The sequence below is a fragment of the Halichoerus grypus genome, chromosome 9 (genome assembly GCF_964656455.1).
Source record: "Halichoerus grypus chromosome 9, mHalGry1.hap1.1, whole genome shotgun sequence".
Lineage (NCBI taxonomy): Eukaryota > Metazoa > Chordata > Mammalia > Carnivora > Phocidae > Halichoerus > Halichoerus grypus.
The window spans coordinates 7,006,663-7,026,690 of NC_135720.1; the positions used below are offsets into that span (position 1 = coordinate 7,006,663).

At 45.5% G+C, this 20,028-nt stretch overlaps 1 protein-coding gene and 1 pseudogene across 4 annotated transcripts in view; both read left to right on the forward strand.

The window, feature by feature from the left end:
* PRKN (parkin RBR E3 ubiquitin protein ligase) overlaps positions 1–20,028 on the forward strand; it is a 1,297,079-nt gene that overhangs the window by 855,473 nt on the left and 421,578 nt on the right. The gene's annotated exons all lie outside the window — the stretch shown is intronic.
* Positions 15,800–17,966, forward strand: LOC118525812 (metallothionein-1 pseudogene; annotated as a pseudogene).

Below are 20,028 nucleotides of genomic sequence, written 5' to 3' on the forward strand. Positions count from 1 at the left end.
CTGTTTTTAATAGTTTCCTAAGATATTGGAGACATTCGTACTACTTTAGAATAGAAACAGACTCATTCATTTTGATTGACTGTTTAATTATTTGAAGTTGGTTTAACATACTGAAATGTGGAGTCCCAGCTGGTGACCTTCATCCACCTATATTCCTGTGTTCTACTGATGAAATATTACATGTCTTCTATATTTTTCCAGTGTGAATGATGCCCTAAGTGCATTTATCAAGGCCAAACGTATATATTATCAATATAGAATGATCTGTGTTTTTAGTTTCAAAAACTGATAAATGAATAACAAGACTATTACATGTTAAATAATGTTAAATCTGAAAAGTCAATATTTTCTTTAAGAAGAAACTTTGCTACTCAGGGCCATGAGCTGATAAGCAACTGGGGTATCTGGTCTGTTTTTTGTCACTTTATTTCCAGAGCACAGATGGCATCAGTGATTCCAAAATCTATATATCTCAACCCAGTTCCTCCCTCAAGTTCTATTCTTACATTTTTATCTGACTCTTTGGCGTTGTACTTCAGATTCATCATCGCGATAAACACGAGTCCAGAATTTATCTTACTACCGTCCCTTGTGATCAGCTACCTGACCCTTCCTTGGCGTTGTGCTTCTTTGGCATCTGGAATTTCTGAGTCATTTCTGGTTCCTCTTACTACCGTGAGGATTGTCAAAATGGGAAGGGGCATGCCCAATACGGTATTTGTAACTAGAAGAATACTTTCGACCCAGGTAGTACTTGGAACTTTTCAAGTTACATGAATACGGTCTTCATAGTCACCTTGATAATGGAGTAAACGAAGTTTAATTCTTTTCCTTTGTCTTCTGTTTAGGACACCTTTTTGAAGTCCTCCCCCCAGAATAGGTTAACATGGTTTGAAAATTGGACAATACATTCTATTGTTTATTAATTATATTTATCTATCTTAATAGAATTTTTTAAAATGTATTTTAATCTTCCTATGTGGAAATAATTTCAAATTTCCAGAAAAGATGCAAAAATAATATTAAGAAAAACCTTCTACTCTTTAACAAGGTTCACCTATTGTTAACATTTCACGTTTCTTCCTGTCTGCTTTTTCTCTCTGAACACACACACACACACACACACACATTTGTTTATTCATCATGATTTTCTGAAGTGTTTGAGAGGAAGTTGTGAACATCATGGCCCTTTACTGATAAACAGTGTTAAGTCATTTGTTTTCTCTTCCAGGAAGACAGTACTGTCATTCACGTAAGTAAACTGAACATGCTTCTGCTTAGGGTACCAGCTGCCTTTCAGTTTTGTCAGTTGACCCAGTGATGTCCTCTGCAAAGTAAAAATTATATTTTAAAATTTAAAATCTAAACCTTAGAGTATTATGTGTTAATTTAAACAACTAAAACATAGGGTCTCTAAAGAAAATATTAATCATCCTCCTTTTCCCATCACATATCCTATCCCTCTTGCTATCTGATGGCAAAAGGTAGTTATGCCCTCTTCTGTATCTTAGAAATGAATATATTTATGGTCCCAGAAAATCCAAGATCATAAAACATGAGAAATCAGCCAGATAATTTAAATGACATGTCACACTCAGCACAGCTAATTAAAAGCCAAATCAAAGTTATAACTCTGTGTGTATCTGTGTGTTTATATAGCTTGGGGTTGAATTATGTTCCCAAAAAGATACGTTGAAGTCCTAACCCCCAGTACTTGTGAGTGTGACCTTATTTAGAAATAGAGTCTTTGAAGGATGTAGTTGAGTTAGTTGAGTTGTAAGGTGGTCCTACCGGAGTAAGATGGGCCCTTAATCCAGCGTGACTGGGGTCCTTAGAAGCAGAGGAGAGACAGAGGCAGACACGCACAGAGGGAAGACAATATGAAGGCAGAGCCAAAGTGGAGGGATGCATCTGCCAACCAAGGAACACCAAGGATTTCTGGCAACACCAAAAGCTAGGAGGAGGCAAGGAAGCACCCTCAGGGGACATATGGCCCTGTAGGTCCCTGGATTTTGGATTTTCACCTCCAGAGCCACGAGACAACAAATATGTTGGTTTACACTCCCCTGTTTGAGGTACTTCGTTATGGCAGCCCTAGCACGGTAGTGTGTGTGTATGCGGGTGCACCCATGAGTGCGGCCCCCAGTCCCGCACGCTTCCCCAGTGGTTGTGGTGCACCTGTCGTCCCCATCGCCCTTTCCTGAGATCTCTGCAAAGCGGTTTGGTAACTTAAGAATTCACGGTAACATGGAACGTACCTTGTTTTCATGTTCTCATTGGGCCATGTGATTCATTGAACATAATCCTCATGAAATTGTACTGAGAAAAACATGAGATAATTATTAGTACCCTTTAATTCTGCTAAAGATTAGATTATTTTTAATGTTTAAACAACATGTATAAGGCAAGTGAAACTACTGAAGAAGACCACCTTGGAAATCTGTAACTACCACCCTCACTACACTCAGACGAGGCTACAGTGGAAACTGGCTACGCTCCTCTACAGACTGTGTTCCAGAGATTTTTTCACTGTTTGTGAAAATGTTCAAATATTCTCCTTTGATCCTGTGTGAGTCTCTCTCTAGTTCAATAGCAAGTATCTTTCAAGCTCGATTATGATCTCTTGAAGAAAGGGTCTATGTTTCCTTTTTTTTTTTTTAAGATTTTATTTATTTATTTGTCAGAGAGAGAGACAGAGAGAGAGCACAAGCAGGGGGAGAAGCAGGCTCCCCACTGAGCAGGGAGCCCGGTGTAGGGCTCCATCCCAGGACCCTGGGATCATGACCTGAGCCGAAGGCAGACGCTTAAGCAACTAAGCCACCCAGGCGTCCCTGTTTCCTATTTTTCTATAAAATTCTCCTTGGCCTCCCATGATACCTTCCAATTTTCTTGCATCCTGTGCGGAGCCCTTTGTCCTCCAGAAGAAGGAGGAGTGTGGAGAGCATCCTGGGTCAGTGACATACTCGCTGTCCAGCAGATGGTCACAGGTAGCATGGGCTCTCTGGTGTTGTAGAAAGAAAATTGACCGGAAAAGGTTTAGTGTCAGCATAGGTTTGGGGGAGGAGCAATGGCATAGGTCCTTTTGGGTGAAAAGGTGGTATACTGTGTGTCTTCTGTGTCAGAGAAGCCAAGACTTTGAGTGTTGTGACAAACATGGATCCGGGCTCACCAGCTCAGTGGTCAAGGGCTGCCTGGGGGTCCGCTGCTGCACACGGGGCAGGCTGCCCCCACTCCACGAGGAGGGCCTCGGGCCAATCACGTTGCCTGGGCACATGGGCACTGGTGTCCGCAGCCTGGGTGACCAGGCCACTCTTTATCCCTCTATTCCTTGCTTTAGAAGCAAACAAAAATGGAAATCTCCAATATTTATTATTGAATTTATCTTTTGATCTGCTTCTGGGTACCAGTTCATCCAGGAAAGGATTATAGCTTGAGATTACAGCTGCTGTGGGGGTAGAACTCTTCTACCCTTAAGACAAGCAGAACCTTTGTCTTGGTCGAACAAGACAAGTAGAGTTGCCAACGAGCAGAAGTATCACAGACCAAAGCAGGCCTTGCTCATTCAGTGTCCCGGTGCATGTGCGCTCAGGGGCAAATATGAGAGAAATCAGTGTCTATTTCAGGTGAAATAAAATACAGGGACACCCCTTCTTCATGTAATAGCTGCTGCTTCTCAAATAAAGGACCTTTAGACACATCCAGTGATATTCTTTCCTGTGTTCTGGAAAATGGTAGGAGTCTTGCCTCATTGTAGAGGGAATGGGGCTGGAGAAGAGAAGCGTTAGAAATGACCCATAGGGAGGGGCTCAGGGTGCCTGGCTGCCATCGGGGGGGCCGTGGCAAGCGAGCCCTAGACCAGACTCAGTAGAGCAACAAGACATGCAGAGGAGGGATCCAGCCATCGGAACATGAGCGCACAGACAGGAACCTCTGGGCATGTGCCTAGGTACATGGGGGAGGCCATGGGAGGACACCCCCAGGAGGCCGTGCAGAAGAACGATGCTGGATCTGATCAAGCTGCAAGGTCTGTGAGGATGGATATTGCAAAAGGCATTTCTTCTATCATCCGATACTGAAATAAACATAGGGTGAATGTTAAGACAAGGTTGCCACAAGGGAGGGGATTTATCTTCTAGGGAAGATGATTTTAACATACCAGCTGTGTAGTGAGACACATTGCTTCTTCAGTAACCCAGGCAGAAAATTCATGACTGTATATAGCTGCTTTCCACTGTGAAATTTCCTCAATTTATATTCTTTTGTAGTGGGCGGCAAGTGGAAATGTGGTTAAGCGGGCAATAGGATAACCTAGATTCTCACAATCTGTGAGCTGAAACTGATAGTTGGATTGATGCCAAACCACTGTGTCACCTTTGACAAGTTATTAACCTCAATTAATAGCCTACCTTTCTTACCTGCAAAAGTAAGAATTCATGAAGGCCTGTTTACACATGTGGAAAATGTCAGGCTTTGAAGGTTGAGTAATGGATCTGGCCCTTCTGCTATAGAAGACCAAAGAAGCAACAATTGTTTGGGGGAAATAGAATCTAGAAATTTCCTCCCAAGTGATGGAAGATGCTTGAAACTTTATGCAATGGTTTTGTTGTGGTTGCAAAACTCCAAAACCCAGTGCGGTACTTGGGCAGGGTCCAGACCCAAGAGTGCATTCACAAGAACTGTAGCTAAGTGCTGTTGAAATAGACATACAAGTTATTTTCTGTAAATTGTCAACCTCATCCCCAAATCTCTGCAACCCAACAGGATTTGCTCAGCCCTTGCAACTATCTGCTTTCTCCTTCTCCTTGTGGGTCCAACCTCACCAATGGGGGGAGGGAAGGGGACAGAAAAGGGCTCAGAGACACATGGCAGAGAGGCATATTTCAGTGTCCTTGCACTTCTAGGACAGGAGGCCACCAGCCTGTCAAAGGGGCATGTCCACAGAGTCACCCCAGAGGGTCCGTGCTGAAACCTGACAACACCCGGCAGCACATGCATGGCACGGTCACCAGACCGTCACCAGACAGTCACAGGTCAAGTTTGCTAGCTCCTCTGCCCAGGTACGCAGGCTCTTCTGGGGTCTCCTGACAAGCCCTTAGGTGGCTCCATCTACTGGGAAAGGGGCAGGTACTCAGAGGCCCCCCCACCCCATTATTCTTCCTGAACCTCTGCATTGCTCAACCAGTAACTACTTTGTTGAACTCGAACTCCCTAAAGTATCCATCCCCCCCAATTCCAGGTCCTGTTGGTGGTTTCCCGCAGAGCAGTGGTGGGTCCCAGGGGAGGTGCGTCACTTCTGAAGCATGGCACGGACTTTTCACCAGGCCCGCCCCTGACTTCTGCCCGTGGGCCACACCCACTCCTCTCTCGGGTGCAGCTTTCCTTCCTGCCTTTTAGTGAAATGGACTGGGACAAAGCCCTACTATTTAGGGTGGGTGACTGGCAACCTGACTTGAGCCTTTGCTGCACTTAGTAAACACATTTGTGTGGAGCACCTGCTACGTACCAGGCACTGAGATTACAGCAGTGAGCAGACAAGATCTCTGACCTAATAGATTTACATTCTAGTGATAAGATGCAGACAATAAATAAAATGTGTAATAAATGATGAAAATGTACAGAAGGGCAGGGTCGGCTAGAGCTAATGGACAACCACAGAATCTCAATGAGACATGACAATAAGTAGTATTTCTCCCTCACCCCTCCAAGCTTCACCTGGGTTTGGCTGCTTGTGGTCGGGCTTAGCTCAGCTCTGCTTTGGGCAGCAGATGTTTCCAGTCTGCTCCGTCTGTCATCATCCTCCATCGGTAGCTACCCCAGGGAAGTCCTTCTCCTTGGGAAAGGCAGGAATGCAAGAGGGCAAGCCTGAGCACACAGCGCTTCTAAAGTGCTTAATTGCATCATATCCACTCACATCCTCTTGGCCAAACAAAACCATGTGGCTCAGCCCACTGTCAGTTGGATGTGGAAGTATACTCAGCTTCTAGTGGGAGGAAGGGCAAAGTCACCTGGCGAAGGGTGTGGGTTCAGGGAAGGATGAAGCATTGGGAATCATAGTGCAAATCTACAGCAGAAGGTAGAAAAAAATAAAATAGGATAAGGAGCTCGGGGACGCAAAGTGGGGGATTGACTAGTTTTATGTAGGGTGGTCTGGGAGTGGCTTATTGGAAAGAGACATTTGGAGAAAGAGTTGGAGGAGGTCAGGATGTGAGCCATGTGAATATCTGGGGGAAAGCATTCATGCAAAAGGAGGAGCCAGTGCAAAGGTCCTGAGGCAGAAGAATGCCAGGCATGTTTGAGGCATAGCACAGAGCTCAATGGGCCGGACCATAGTGAGCAGAAGAGAAGGAGGTGAGGGCCCCAGAGGGGTGGTTTGGCAGCATCGGAGGACTGAGCAAGGGGGAGCTGTTTCAGGGATTGAGTGGGGGAGGGAGATGATCTAACTTTGATTTTAAAAGCACCACCCTGGGTTTTGTTTAGGAAATAAGACTCTTCCTCCAAAGAGCTTTCCATGCCATCTCTGTACTGTTTAATACTTGGAACCAAACATTTGCTTGCACACAAGCAGATTTCAGCGGGAATCAAGAAGGAGAGAATCCCTCCATGACATTCCGTTGTCTCCCAGAAACTGGGCTGACCAAATCTGCACATGCCCAGCAGGCCTTCCCTACTGTGTGAGCAGACTTTCCCTACTGTGTGAGCAGAACTTCCCTACTGTGCGTGGCACCCAGAGCAGCTGAGCCTCCTCTCTGGTCCCCACAGGGGCAAAAGCTGAGTGCAAGCTGGGAAGGAAGTTCAAGACGGGCTGGTCTAAGGCTCAGTGGCCAGTGTTAGATTATTTTAATAACTGAGAGTGACTAGAAGTCATGGAATCTGGGATGTTGCTGGAAGCCCACTGCTCAGCAGGCGTGTTTGCCAGAACACAAAGTATCCGTTCCTGGAACAAAAGTCCAACTGTTCCATGTCTGTAGCTCAGTAAAGTGAAAACTTGATCAAGCAATGACGCTGTAGTGTCAGTGTTCCCCGGGGGCTCTTCCGGACCCCCTCCTCTCCTAGTTTCATGCTGTCCACGGGTGATCTCAGCTGCTCCCAGGGCTAAGAATTATCATCTCTTGGTGGATGGGTCTCCAGAGCATTTTCCAGCTCTAGGCTTTCTCCAGAGTTGAAGGAGCACATATTGAACTGATCTCTGCCTGCATTCACGCGACATCCCAAGGATGTCGCAGACTCAGCGAATCTAGAACTGAACTCAATCTTCCTGCTGCTCCTCTGGTTGTGTTTGTCCCTCATCGGCATATGTCACCAATGTCCAGGCCAGCCCAGAGTCATGCAGTGTTGAGGAATAGGATGGGGCCAGAGCAAGTCACTCTGTCACTCCCCGGCTCTGGGCCCCAGAGGTCTTACAGCTCTTGGCCCCCGCCCCCTCACCTGCTCTCCACCCCCCCACCCCCCACGGCAGGACATCTCACTGTCCTTGTCGTCATGGCAGGGACGGGACATGTCCATCCAGCTTTTTAACAAATATGTTTGAACTCCTTCGCATATGAGGCCCCGTGTTAGGTAGTGAGATCACAGGAGAGAAGACACAGAAGGGGCCCTGCCCTCCCAGGGCTTTTATAGTTCAGTGGATTAAATAAATAATGCAGAGAAAGCACTTAGCAGGGTACCCAGCCCGTTAGAAGCATCCAATAAATGTTTGAAAAGAGAAGCTGGGACATCATGCCTGACTCTTCCTCCTGCCTCAGGTTGATTAACCTCTGAATCTGGTCAGTTTTGCTTCCTCAATATGTCTGATATCTTCAGGGTCTGCACCCCATTTGAAGATCCTGTCTCCCAGAGCCTTCCTGACTCGGGCACCCCTGGCACAGCCCACGGTGGGTTTCCAGTGCACCTTTTGCTCCTTGTTCTGGGCCCCACGCCATGCCCAGCATCTGGCCCCTTATAGGAGATCAATAAATACTCTTTGGACAAGTAATGGCACCGTAGTTTTAAATTTGTATTAATGTACTGTTTTTAGGTTATTAGATTTGTTATCTTTTAATGTAGGCCCCAGGCTAAGATTTTGAGTTAAATTTACATGGAAACCACCAGAAAGTTTGTATTTTTTATATAAAGTTATTTGAAAGGTGTTAATTTTCTAACAATGGTCCCTTGGATTTGGGGGCATGGTCTTGAGATTTCCTAAAAGTGGAGAAAGCTACAAATGTTAGCAGAAATGGAAAAGAACTCAGTAGGAGACATGCAAATGCTCTGTTGTCCCAAACATATTGTCCACCTGTCCATGTCTCTCTGGCTCCCCTGCTTGGTCCAGACCAGCATCTTCTCTCCCAGGAGTATTTCACAACATCCACAGGGCTCCCTCCCTTTCTTGCTACACGACAGTCCATGCATACAAAGTTAGAGTGATTTTCTGAAGCATAAATGATGTCATGTTGCTTAAAATGTTGTATTGAATTCTTATTGCCTCAGAGTCTAATTCCTGACTCTTTAGACAAAGACTTCACATTGCTCTTCCCATCCACTTGAAGTTCACCTTGTTCCACGCCCCCTTGCTTCCCAGTGTGTCCCTGTCGCATCGACTTTGCTTTTAATTCTTCAAGCATGCCAGGTGCTGCCATCCAAAGGGAGTTTTCCCTAGCTCTTCCTTCCCACAGAGCATGAGGTCTGTGCACCACATGCCATTCGGGCATCGTAGTAAATGTGCTTGCCTCAGGCCTTCCCTGACACCCGATATGTAGCAGCCCGCCAGGCACCCTCCCACGCCTCCATCCTATTGTCTTGCTCTCACTTTTCATGAGCTAAGCAAAGTCCATTTCCCTTTTCCTTCCTATCATGTGGGAGTGGCCAGCTTTGTACCCTCTCTGGTCTCCACCAGATCAGCTTAATCAAAAGAAATGTTCTGAATGAAGGGAGATGATGTTTGCAGCCTTGAAAAGTGGCGTCGATGGCTTAGCTCAAAACCAGTCACCAACCTACTGCGCACCTCTCAACCTACAAAAGTTGTTGATCTCTGGCTCTCTGGCAGTCCTCCTGTTTGCCTTCCTTTGTGTCCCTCTTCATTTATACTCATTCATTCAGCCCAACAGGCAGTTGGTGGACCGTTTAGAACATAAGCATTTATCAAACACCAGCCATAGGCCAGGCACTCAGAAAACCAAGAGACAGCCTTTGGGTTTATGGAGTCAAGAGCTGGAGCAGGAAACCTTTCCTGGAAAGTCTTCGTGGTCCATTCAGTCCCTGTTACAACCACCCCGCTCTGCCTTTATACATGAAAACAGCCATAGCCAATATGTAAAAAGGGCTGTGTTTCCATAAAACTTTATTTACAAAAGCAGGCTATGGGCCAGATTTAGCTCCCAGCTGGAGTTCGCTAACTTCTGGTCTAGAGAGAACATAGACAATTAAACAAATGATTGACTCTACACTGTGGTGGGAGGCCGGGGTGGGGAGGGTCCATGGGAGCACAGAGCACGGCAGAGGGCACCTGACCTCTGGCTCCGATCACCAGCTGACCTTACTGAAAAAAAGAAAAGAGAGAGAGAGAAAAGAAAAAGGAGCTTTAAAATTAAATTCGCTTTTAGTTGTTGAGAGTTATATATAAGAAATTTTGTTGCTTTGGTTTGGTTTGGTTTTGCTGTTTTTTAATACTGAACTGTGTCTTCTGATTTCCTTTCAATATGCTGGTTCAGGGCCTCTCTCCCAACATGTCCAGAAAGCAAAGGTTCTAGAAATCCTCAGACTCTTAGCCTGGCAAGCAGCATGCACCCTGGTTCAAGAGGTAAAACTGGAATCCTCAATAGGACTTGTCTTTTGCACCGAATTCCAAGTAAGGTTTGAGCTCTGCAGGCTTACAGTGAGGAAGAAATGTGATCACACACATTGGAGACTACAGAATCTTGGTATCCGAAGGGTCTTTAGAGATCGCCAGGGCTAGCCTGCCATTCCACAGACCCTTTTCACCAAAGCTGCATTCCTGAAGCCTGCTCCCAGCACAGACCTCTCGGCCCAGAGCTCTCCCGAACCTCCCCCCGGCCTCCAGCATCTTAGGATGTGCGGCGCAGACCACTGAATCTTTGCATGAATTCCCTTAGCTCGGTTTGGTACGTGAATTCCTTTGGATTCGTATCATTACATCACACTGATTTTTATTACTTTGAGGGAAGTATTCTGGCATGCTCCAGATTGCTTTTCTGGCTATCTATAAAACAAAACCAAATTAGGAAGATAATTTTATCAGCTACACTCTACACATTCTTAGATAATGTTAATATTTTAATGCTGAATGCAGCTAATGATACCTCAGAAATGTCACAGTACCTCATTTTGAGACATTTTTGTTGTAGAACTGTTTTCAGATGTCTATAATCCTGTAGGCAGGTTTCTCCTTCCAAGCTACTGACCTTCAGAGGACCTGATTCTTAATGTTGTTCTGATAAGAGCAATAAAAGACCTGGCATTCTAGTTGCATTCATTCATTCGTTCGTTTTCAGAATGAATGAAAGACCAGGAGAAGTCCTCTGAGAGGTTTCTGTGAACTAGCAGCAAAAGACACATCCTTTTAAACCACTCTGTTTTGTAATAATTTCTTCTGTTAAATAGCTCTGAACTGTCACAGCCGCTGGACTGATTCCTAGCCCACTAATATTTCCTGTCATGAGATTTGGGGACACATGAGAACAATTTATTTCACAGTGGGGTTCTTATCTAAACAAGATCTGCCTTCATATCGTTCTCAACTGAGCAGAATTCTGTTGCCGTGATCTGGGCATCTGTCTGCTTCTCGCTGGTGCTCACAAAAGACAAAACAAAGAATATGTGCATGAGTTGGTGTGTGTTCAGCTGGCCTCTCCGACGGCTGCCTAGTTAGTTGTGTGACACGCCAGCTCCGCGCAGACGACGTGACCCCGAGAGTCTGTACGTTAGAGCAGGTTTCAGCTTTCTCTAGCTGTACACACAGTCTGAACAGAGGTATGCTCTGACACGATCACTCAGAGCTACTCGGACTCTTACAAATACAGCATTCAGGACTTGGCCTTTTATAAATATAATTCTGAGAATTGAATGGATAGGAATGCGTAATATGATAGATAATTTTTCATGAAATGCATTTTCCTCCCATGGGCCAGGTACCCCTTGGGATTTTTAATTTTCTTGTGTTACATGCAACAGTTATTTCATTATGATTTACCCACTATTTACAATTATTTATCAGTATCTGCTTGCTAATATAAATGCCTTAGCAAGAAAAATTGGGATTGTTGCCGGTAAACCAAATCATTGTAATGAATTACTACAAAGAGGGGTTGACCTCTTTCCTTCTAAAACTTTACCTAACTTTTCAAAAAGAAGTTTATTTTTTAATTCTAATAAATGTTATTGTAATGTTTACAATCTAGCACTTCTAGAATGTACTGGTTTATGTTTAGATGCAACCTGTCAACAGTAATTATATTTAGAAATATCATATATAAGCTATACTAAGATCAAGTAATTATTTTCAAAGATTGATACCATCTGGAGGAAATTAATAATCCATTAATTCCTTCTTGTAACCATGGCTTCATATTTCTATTTTGCGTTGCCTCTTTATTGTTAATGATTCAAAATGTTATAAATAATAGAACCTAATTCAGCTACACTTCAAGTGTTATATAAACCTAAAATACGGGCTTGCATATGTGGCTTATGGAAGCACTGTCATTATGCTTCAGGTTTATTTTTAATTTCTGGAGGAATTCAGAACTTTGATACACGCTGAGGAGATAAAATGGAGATGTATGGTATGGCTTCCTAACCTTACCTAATTTTATGCCATTTTAAGTGTTTTTCCATGTTTTCCTCACTTCCCTCTAGTTTCTTGGTTACGCTAATTCATTCTTGCCTTTTGGGTCTTAGTTTTGTTTTGTTTTGTTTTGTTTCATTTGGGAAACATTCTCTGCCTGACCAACATTGGATTAAGCTTTTCCCAAAGTGCCCCAGACTTCGTTATCTCACCATTAGACAGAATTCCTTGGGGACAAGAACTGCGTAACCCATCCCCACGTCAAGCAAGGGAAGCAGCACGTAGTAGCCTCCCAATTACTATGTGTTGAATTTGAGCTCATAAAGCAGATAGACAACAGTATAATGAATGATATGTACTAACACACTCAGTTGAATAGAAAAGTACTACTTTGTAAACAGAAGCATTACAGGAAATTGGAAAGTGAGCTGGGGAATCAGTGTTAGCTGGAGTTTTACTCAGTTTCCTGAAAGAGGAAAATGAAGGTAAATAGGAAGAATCTTGTACAGAGGGACAAGAGCGTAAGGGAAAAGGAGGTTCAGTTCTGAAGCAGTGAAGAGAATGACCTGGGAAGGATTTGGGAATGGCAATTTGGAAGATACATACTGTGGGGCAAGGAGCCTTATGGAGAGCTCTGAAAAACAGAAGGAAAACCCGGGGTCTTAATACACTGATGCTGGGTAACTGGTTCATGATTTTGGCCAAGACCTACCATGATGAAAGCTACTTTAGAATAACATTGCTGAGGTGTGCTGATTGAATTGGGTGGGGGGGGTGGTTGTGAATGTTGGAGGAAGAAATGGTGTGGGTGCCCATTTAGGTTTCCTCCAGACTGATGCTAATGGGTTTGGAATTTGGACTATACCAACACTTGAAGACCTAATCCATTTGCTGTAGAAAGCACTATACTTTTGCTACTCTGTATCTTTACTCAACTATTTTTATAACTCCTATTTTGTAGGCTCTCAAAAATAGTAAGTATATATGGAAAATAAATAGGTCTGAAACAGAAAAAGTGGCTGCTACCTGAAATTTCCTTTTTCTCTAATATGACAATAAATAGAACAGGTTAACATATCAATGGGGATACCATTGACTTGATGGGGAGCTGTTAAATTTTTTTAAAAAGGCCTGAGTATCCACAACAAAATGCCTAGCACAGAGTAGTTGCCCACAACACATATGAGGTCAAGGCTTAGTTCCACTGCAGAAAATATGTCCGTGGAATCATCAGGTATTGCATATATGAGAATTTAGAATATTTTGGTGAGTATCATAACCCCAGGATACATAAAACCAGGTGGTTTTCCAGGAGTAAAACTGTGCATTAATGACAAGAGAGTTTGCCCAATCATGGTCAGCGGGATCAAACTTTGGAACAAATGCTGAGGTTAGAGTTCTCTTGAATTCAGTTAACAATGGCCCAGATGGGATATAGAATTACTGAATGAGGGTTAAAGAGGAAAAGGCAATTTTGTCAATTAGGAAAAGAGACAGAATATATATCTTCTTCTCATTTTATTTGTAACGTATTTACTGTATTATTTTATATAATATTTTATTTAAAGTCTTTATAAACAAGGAAAGCCATTTAGTTTGTTCAGTATCTTCTCTCTATATGGACCGAATGCACTGAGACATGAATTGCCTTGAGACCCCTTACACTGTCCCCAAAGATTGCGTTAGGTGGTCTCTAAACTCATCCCTATGGTAGTTCTTACTACACTCTGAGATAATTGCTTGTCTTCAACCTTGTAGGACTATGACCTCCTGAGGCAAAGGGCTGTGGCTTATTCGCTTTGATGTGACATCCATAGGACAGTGCCAGGCATGTGGCAGTTGTTCAAGAAAATTAGCAGAATGGCTTGATGACAATGGTTCAAAAATGTAGGCTTTAATAAAGAGTCTTTACCTTGGTGATGTTTATGCTGAAATATTGGGACTGGGACAAGCAGGCTCACAGAGCCTAAGTCACCCCTTTTTGTGCAGCAAAGTGGACAGAATAAAGTAGTGAGAACATGAGCAGAAGGAGCAAGAAGAAATTGGAAGTGGTGGTAAATGAGCTTGTTCGGGGTCTGCCAGCGCCTTAATAGGATTCTGATTCCAAGCAGACTAATGGATAAAGGAACTTACTGCAGGATTTTAAACTTGGCTGCTGGATGGAATTTCGAAGGCCATTCGACTGTTGAAGCTTATTTTAATTTCTAAACATTGAGTCTATCAATTAGCATCTTGGATCAGGGGCTTCTCCAGTGATTGGGATTGCTTACTTGAGTAACTCAAATAATGAACTCGTATGACTTACGTAGGCTAAAATGTTATCTCTAGCATTTCTGTGGGCAGGTGCCATGTTGGGTACTTCTTTGTCAGTGGTGCATTTGAGCAATTAGCAGGTGATATAGATTAAATGAAAATGCATTTGGTTTCTGAGATTGCAGTCATTTATCTATTTATTGTTTATCTTACTAAAAGATATTTAAAGTGACAGTTGTTAGGAAGATAGATTCAGGTTCCTTAATGGCAAAGCTTTCCTCCTCTAATTATTTTTATCTAATCTAATGCTTTATTAAATTCCCAGGAGTCATAGTTGTTCATGTACTGAGTTGTTCATGTACTGAGAGAGCTTTGAAAGATTGCTAACTGGGGCATAACATCTATATTACTGTTGCACAAATGAAATATTGTAAAAACAACATGTGAGTTTTCAAGGGTCAAGTGTTAGCTAAATTCAAGGACTAACTTTTTCCCTCCAGTGAGCAAATTTTATTTTTATCTCCTCAACGATTCGTACTTAATATTTTTATTCTAACTTTCACTGCTTTTCATTGCATTTCAGATGATTCTGCTATCCCTAAATATATATTTCTATACAATTTTGCTTTTCATTGGGGTGAGTGGAGAAACCAGCTGTGCTAGATAACTCAACATTATTTTCCCATGCTCTGTAGTTTTGCAGTTCCAGTCTCTTCTGTTGACCTGGAAGGTTTTTTCTATCTCCATGCCCTGGAAACCTGATCCTCCTTCATTTCTTCTTTTTAAAGATTTTATTTATTTATTTTTCAGAGAAAGAGAAAGAGCACAAGCAGAGAGAGTGGCAGGCATAGGGAGAAGCAGGCTCTCTGCTGAGCAGGGAGCCCAATGTGGGACTCAATCTCAGGACCCTGAGATCATGACTTGAGCCAAAGGCAGACGCTTAACCGACTGAGCCACCCAGGCGTCCCATCTGATCCTCCTTCAAATGCCACTACCGGCATGAGTTCTTTTCTGATTTTTTTTTCTGATTTGCTGTCTGAATGTGATTTCTTCCTCCTCTGAGCCTGTGTTAGTTATATATTGCCACATAAAAAAGTGACCTCAAAACTTAGTGGCCTAAAACAAAAACAGATGTCTCACAGTTGCAGCAGGTCGGGAATTTGGGCAGTTTGGCAGGATGGTTCCTGCGCAGGGTAGCTCATGATATTGTACTCAGGGTGTCAGCCTGGGCCGTAGTAGCCTGAGGGCTTGTCTTGCACCGGAGGTTCTGCCTCAGACATGACTGATGACCAGTGCTGGCTGTTGTCAAGAGGCCCCAGTTCCTTGCCATGGATGCTTCTCCATAAGACCTCTTGTCCTCACAACATGGCTGTCCCTTTCCTCAGAGCAAGTGATCCAGGAAAGAGCACAGAGAAGCCGCAGTGTCTTCTCTGAGCTAGCCCTGGAAATCACTCATTGTCATTTCCGCACGGCCCCTGTAGATTACTCAGCTCAGTCCATTCATAATGTGGGAGGTGGGGATCGCTAGGGAATATCTGGAGGCTGCTTACCACACAGCCTGCCAATATCTCCTACGTCTCTCGCATAATTTAAAATGTTCTGCCCTGTATTACAGTTATGCGTATCCCTTTCCTACCCACTTTATTAGATTTTTATTTCCTTTAGAGTTTAGACTTGCTTCCTTATCTTTACATATCTTAAAATTTCTGGGACGTTGCATTCAATATATGTCACATTCCGTTGAGAAGTTGGAACCACAGCCTCTTAATGGGTATAAATGAAGATTATACCTGTGGTAAAGAAGTAGAGAGACACAGAGAAATAGATTTTGGCAGAGAAGGAGAGAGAGTGTGAGGGAGAGCAAATGAGAGAGAGAGAGAAAACGCGCGTGCACACAAATGAGGTGGAGAGCAGATTACACATTTGATCAGATAAATATGAAAACATTGATGCTGTTTTGTAGATACTAGAGAGCTAATTTTATGAGAGTTTAAATGTTTGGACTACTTACTGTGTAACAATATTCTGCTTTGTGTGATGTATGTGAGTGGTTTGCCATACTTTTTACTAAGATTCCTTCAATAATGCCTGATATTCTGTGAACAAAGGGCCTTTGGATAACTCCTTTAATAAAAGCAGGGAAGTCATTGCTTACATGTAACTCTTCAAAAAACATGCCTTCCGCCCACACTGTGTCTTCCCGTGCTGCCCGCTTTGGACCTCTGTCCTCACGTTAGCCCAAAAGGGACCCAACTGCTCCTGCTCCACCGGTACTGCTCACCTGCCCTGGCTCCTGCACCTGCCCCTGCTCCTGCACCTGCCCCTGCTCCTGCATCTGCCCCTGCTCCTGCACCTGCCCTGGCTCCCAAGCACCTGCCCTGGCTGCTGCACCTGCCCGTGCTCCTGCACCTGCCCCGGCTCCTGCACCTGCCCCAGCTGCTGCACCTGCCCCGGCTCCTGCACCTGCCCCGGCTCCTGCACCTGCCCCAGCTGCTGCACCTGCCCCTGCTCCTGCACCTGCCCCAACTCCTGCACCTGCCCCTGCTCCTGCACGTGCCCCTGCTCCTGCACCTGCCCTGGCTCCCAAGCACCTGCCCCAGCTGCTGCACCTGCCCCTGCTCCTGCACCTGCCCCGGCTCCCAAGCACCTGCCCCGGCTCCTGCACCTGCCCCGGCTTCCAAGCACCTGCCCTGGCTGCTGCACCTGCCCCTGCTCCTGTACCTGCCCCGGCTCCCAAGCACCTACCCTGGCTCCCAAGCACCTGCCCCTGCTCCTGCACCTGCCCTGGCTCCCAAGCACCTGCCCCAGCTGCTGCACCTGCCCCTGCACCTGCCCTGGCTCCCAAGCACCTGCCCCGGCTCCCAAGCACCTGCCCCTGCTCCTGCACCTGCCCCAGCTCCCAAGCACCTACCCCGGCTCCCAAGCACCTGCCCCAGCTGCTGCACCTGCCTCTCAGGTGCTGCACCTGCCCCGGCTCCTGCACCTGCCCCGGCTCCTGCACCTGCCCCGGCTCCCAAGCACCTACCCTGGCTCCCAAGCACCTGCCCCTGCTCCTGCACCTGCCCCGGCTCCCAAGCACCTGCCCCAGCAGCTGCACCTGCCCCTGCTCCTGCACCTGCCCTGGCTTCTGCACCTGCCCCAGCTCCCAAGCATCTGCCCCAGCTCCCAAGCACCTGCCCCTGCTCCTGCACCTGCCCTGGCTTCTGCACCTGCCCCAGCTCCCAAGCATCTGCCCCAGCTCCCAAGCACCTGCCCCTGCTCCTGCACCTGCCCTGGCTTCTGCACCTGCCCCGGCTCCCAAGCACCTACCCCGGCTCCCAAGCACCTGCCCCAGCTCCCAAGCACCTGCCCCTGCTCCTGCACCTGCCCTGGCTCCCAAGTACCTACCCCGGCTCCAAAGCACCTGCCCCAGCCGCTGCACCTGCCTCTCAGGTGCTGCACCTGCCCCTGCTCCTGCACCTGCCCCAGCTCCCAAGCACCTACCCCGGCTCCCAAGCACCTGCACCTGCCCCAGCTCCTGCACCTGCCCCAGCCGCTGCACCTACCCCTGCTCCCAAGCACCTGCCCTGGCTCCCAAGCACCTGCCCCAGCTCCTGCACCTACCCTGGCTCCCAAGCACCTGCCCCAGCTGCTGCACCTGCACCTGCCCCAGCTCCTGCACTGGCCCTGGCTCCCAAGCACCTGCCCTGGCTGCCGCACCTGCCCCAGCTCCCACACCTGCCCCAGCTCCTGCACCTGCCCCAGCTGCTGCACTTGCCCAGCTCCCAAGCACCTGCCCTGACTCCTGCACCTGCCCCAACTCCTGCAAATGCAGAGAGTGCCCTTGTACCTCCTGCAAGAAGAGCTGCCAGGCTTGCTGCCCGTGGGCGGAGTCAGGTGTGCCCAGGGCTGCATCTGTGGGAAGGCTTCGGACAAGGGCAGTTGCTGTGCCTGATGGAGGAGAGCCTGTTCCAGATGGAACCAGAGCAACATGTTCAAACCTGCAGTTTTAAAACATCTTTTCATATTACCCTGTTCACTACATAACGGTTTCTATGAGATACCTGAATTATAATAAAAGTTGTTGATCTTAAAAAATAAGAAAACTCTTCAGTAATGTCAAGTGCAGCATTTATAATTCCTTTTCCATATGACTGAGAACTTTATTTAACCTTTGATTAACTGCTCTGTAGCCTGGCCCACTGGGGTAAAACCGTCTTCTAGATTGATCAATTAACATTTATATATAATTTGAGCAAAGGGCACAGAGGAAAGTCGGGAGGAATGAAGACCCAAGAGAAGAGGAGTCCTGGCAGGTTTTCCTCAGAAACATCACTCCTTGTCCATTTCTAGAACCGCCTGCACACCGCAGTCTGCTTCCTTAGTAACTCATGCCTGAGTTATTAAAATGACCTCCAAATAGTTCTCACACCCTCCAGCTTGTTCTCCTCCACATGTGCCTCAGAATTAAACTTCCTAAAACATCACTCCCTTCCCATCCTTAGAAGCCTCAGTGAATCCCATGACCTAGAGGCCTGTTTCCTCACATCACCCTGCAACTGTCCCTGAACCTTTCCATCTCTTCTCTTTTCCTGATACACCGTCTCAGGCAGCTGAACTGATAGCTTTTCTGTTCCAAGAATTCTTTCTCACGTCTGTGTTTCCTGCCCTGCCCAGAAACCACATTTGTCTCCAGGGACCCCGTGTTGATCCTCCATCCCCTTAAATTCAGCTCAGGTTCCCTAACCTTGATGCATACTTCTGTGCTGTCCTAACTTTCTGTGGCACCAGAGTTTGATGACCACATAGGCCTCCTTTTAATACCGGTTCCACACACATGTTGTGTCCCCAGACTGTGGCCTCCGACAGTGTTGTGTTTTTCCCAATGCTTACAGCACTTAACAATGCTGCTGTATTCCACATGTGTTTATTAAGTGCCTACTTTAGCCCAAGTGGATGCTCAGTGAGTAACTGAGTAAAAAATATAAGGATGGGAGCAGAGAAATTGTGAAATAAGAACATTTTGTTCCTTGAGCCACTGGTGTGGTCAGTGACTGTTGATTACGTAATTGTCATGTGCTCACCGCCGAATATGGTGAGACGTGGGTCATGAAAGTGTTAATCGAGTATTGCCTCTGTCGCTTCAAGACTTTTCATTTGATGCTGAGAGCTACGAGAGCCATTTCTGAAACAGTCGGAATAGAAGTGAGGGCAGTATCTGAAGCACATTAGGATAGACTCTGTGGAGGAGGAGATAAAGAAAGGAGAAAAACCAGTGAGGAATTGAGCTCCAGGGCAAGTTCCTTAGAGGTCTTGTCTTGAACTGGACCTGGCAATTTGGAATTTTGATTTGAATATGAAGGCTAGTATGATACTGAAGAATGGGTGACAAGGAGTAAGAGCCCAGGAGTAAAAGAACTGGAAGTCAGCTGGAGGCAGAGTGAGGAACAGGACGTGGGCAGAGCAGGGGCACTTTACTTTAGGAGGCTGCAATGGAATAACGTCTGTGAAGCTCCTAGCAAGGTACCCAACCCAAAGTAGTGATCATAAATCCTAGTTTTTCCTGCCTTCCTCTTACCTAGTGCTTAGGAAGTTAATTATGTGGTCCCTCCAGCCATGAAATAATTCTCACTCATTTTCTCAGATGATTCAGATGATTAATCCAATAATGTTTCTATGGCTATCATGCTTATCCGTCGCCTTTCTCCTAAATACTCTAAATATTCTTAATAACAGATGAGCAATCTTATCTCAAAACTGTTTCAAGAAATCCAACAGACTGCTAATTCTATGTGAATATATGCACATACTAGCTACATCTATATCTGTAACATATCTATGTATCATCAACATACATATTTTTTCTACATGTTTATTTTATATCCCTGCGTATCTCAGTCTGTGTGTGTATATTTAAATTCACCGCATATGGATAGTGATGGATGGTGAGAATTCCCGAGTGACTTATCTATACTTGCAACGCCCGGCAAGGCTTTTAAGTTTCTTTCTTTTCCAAA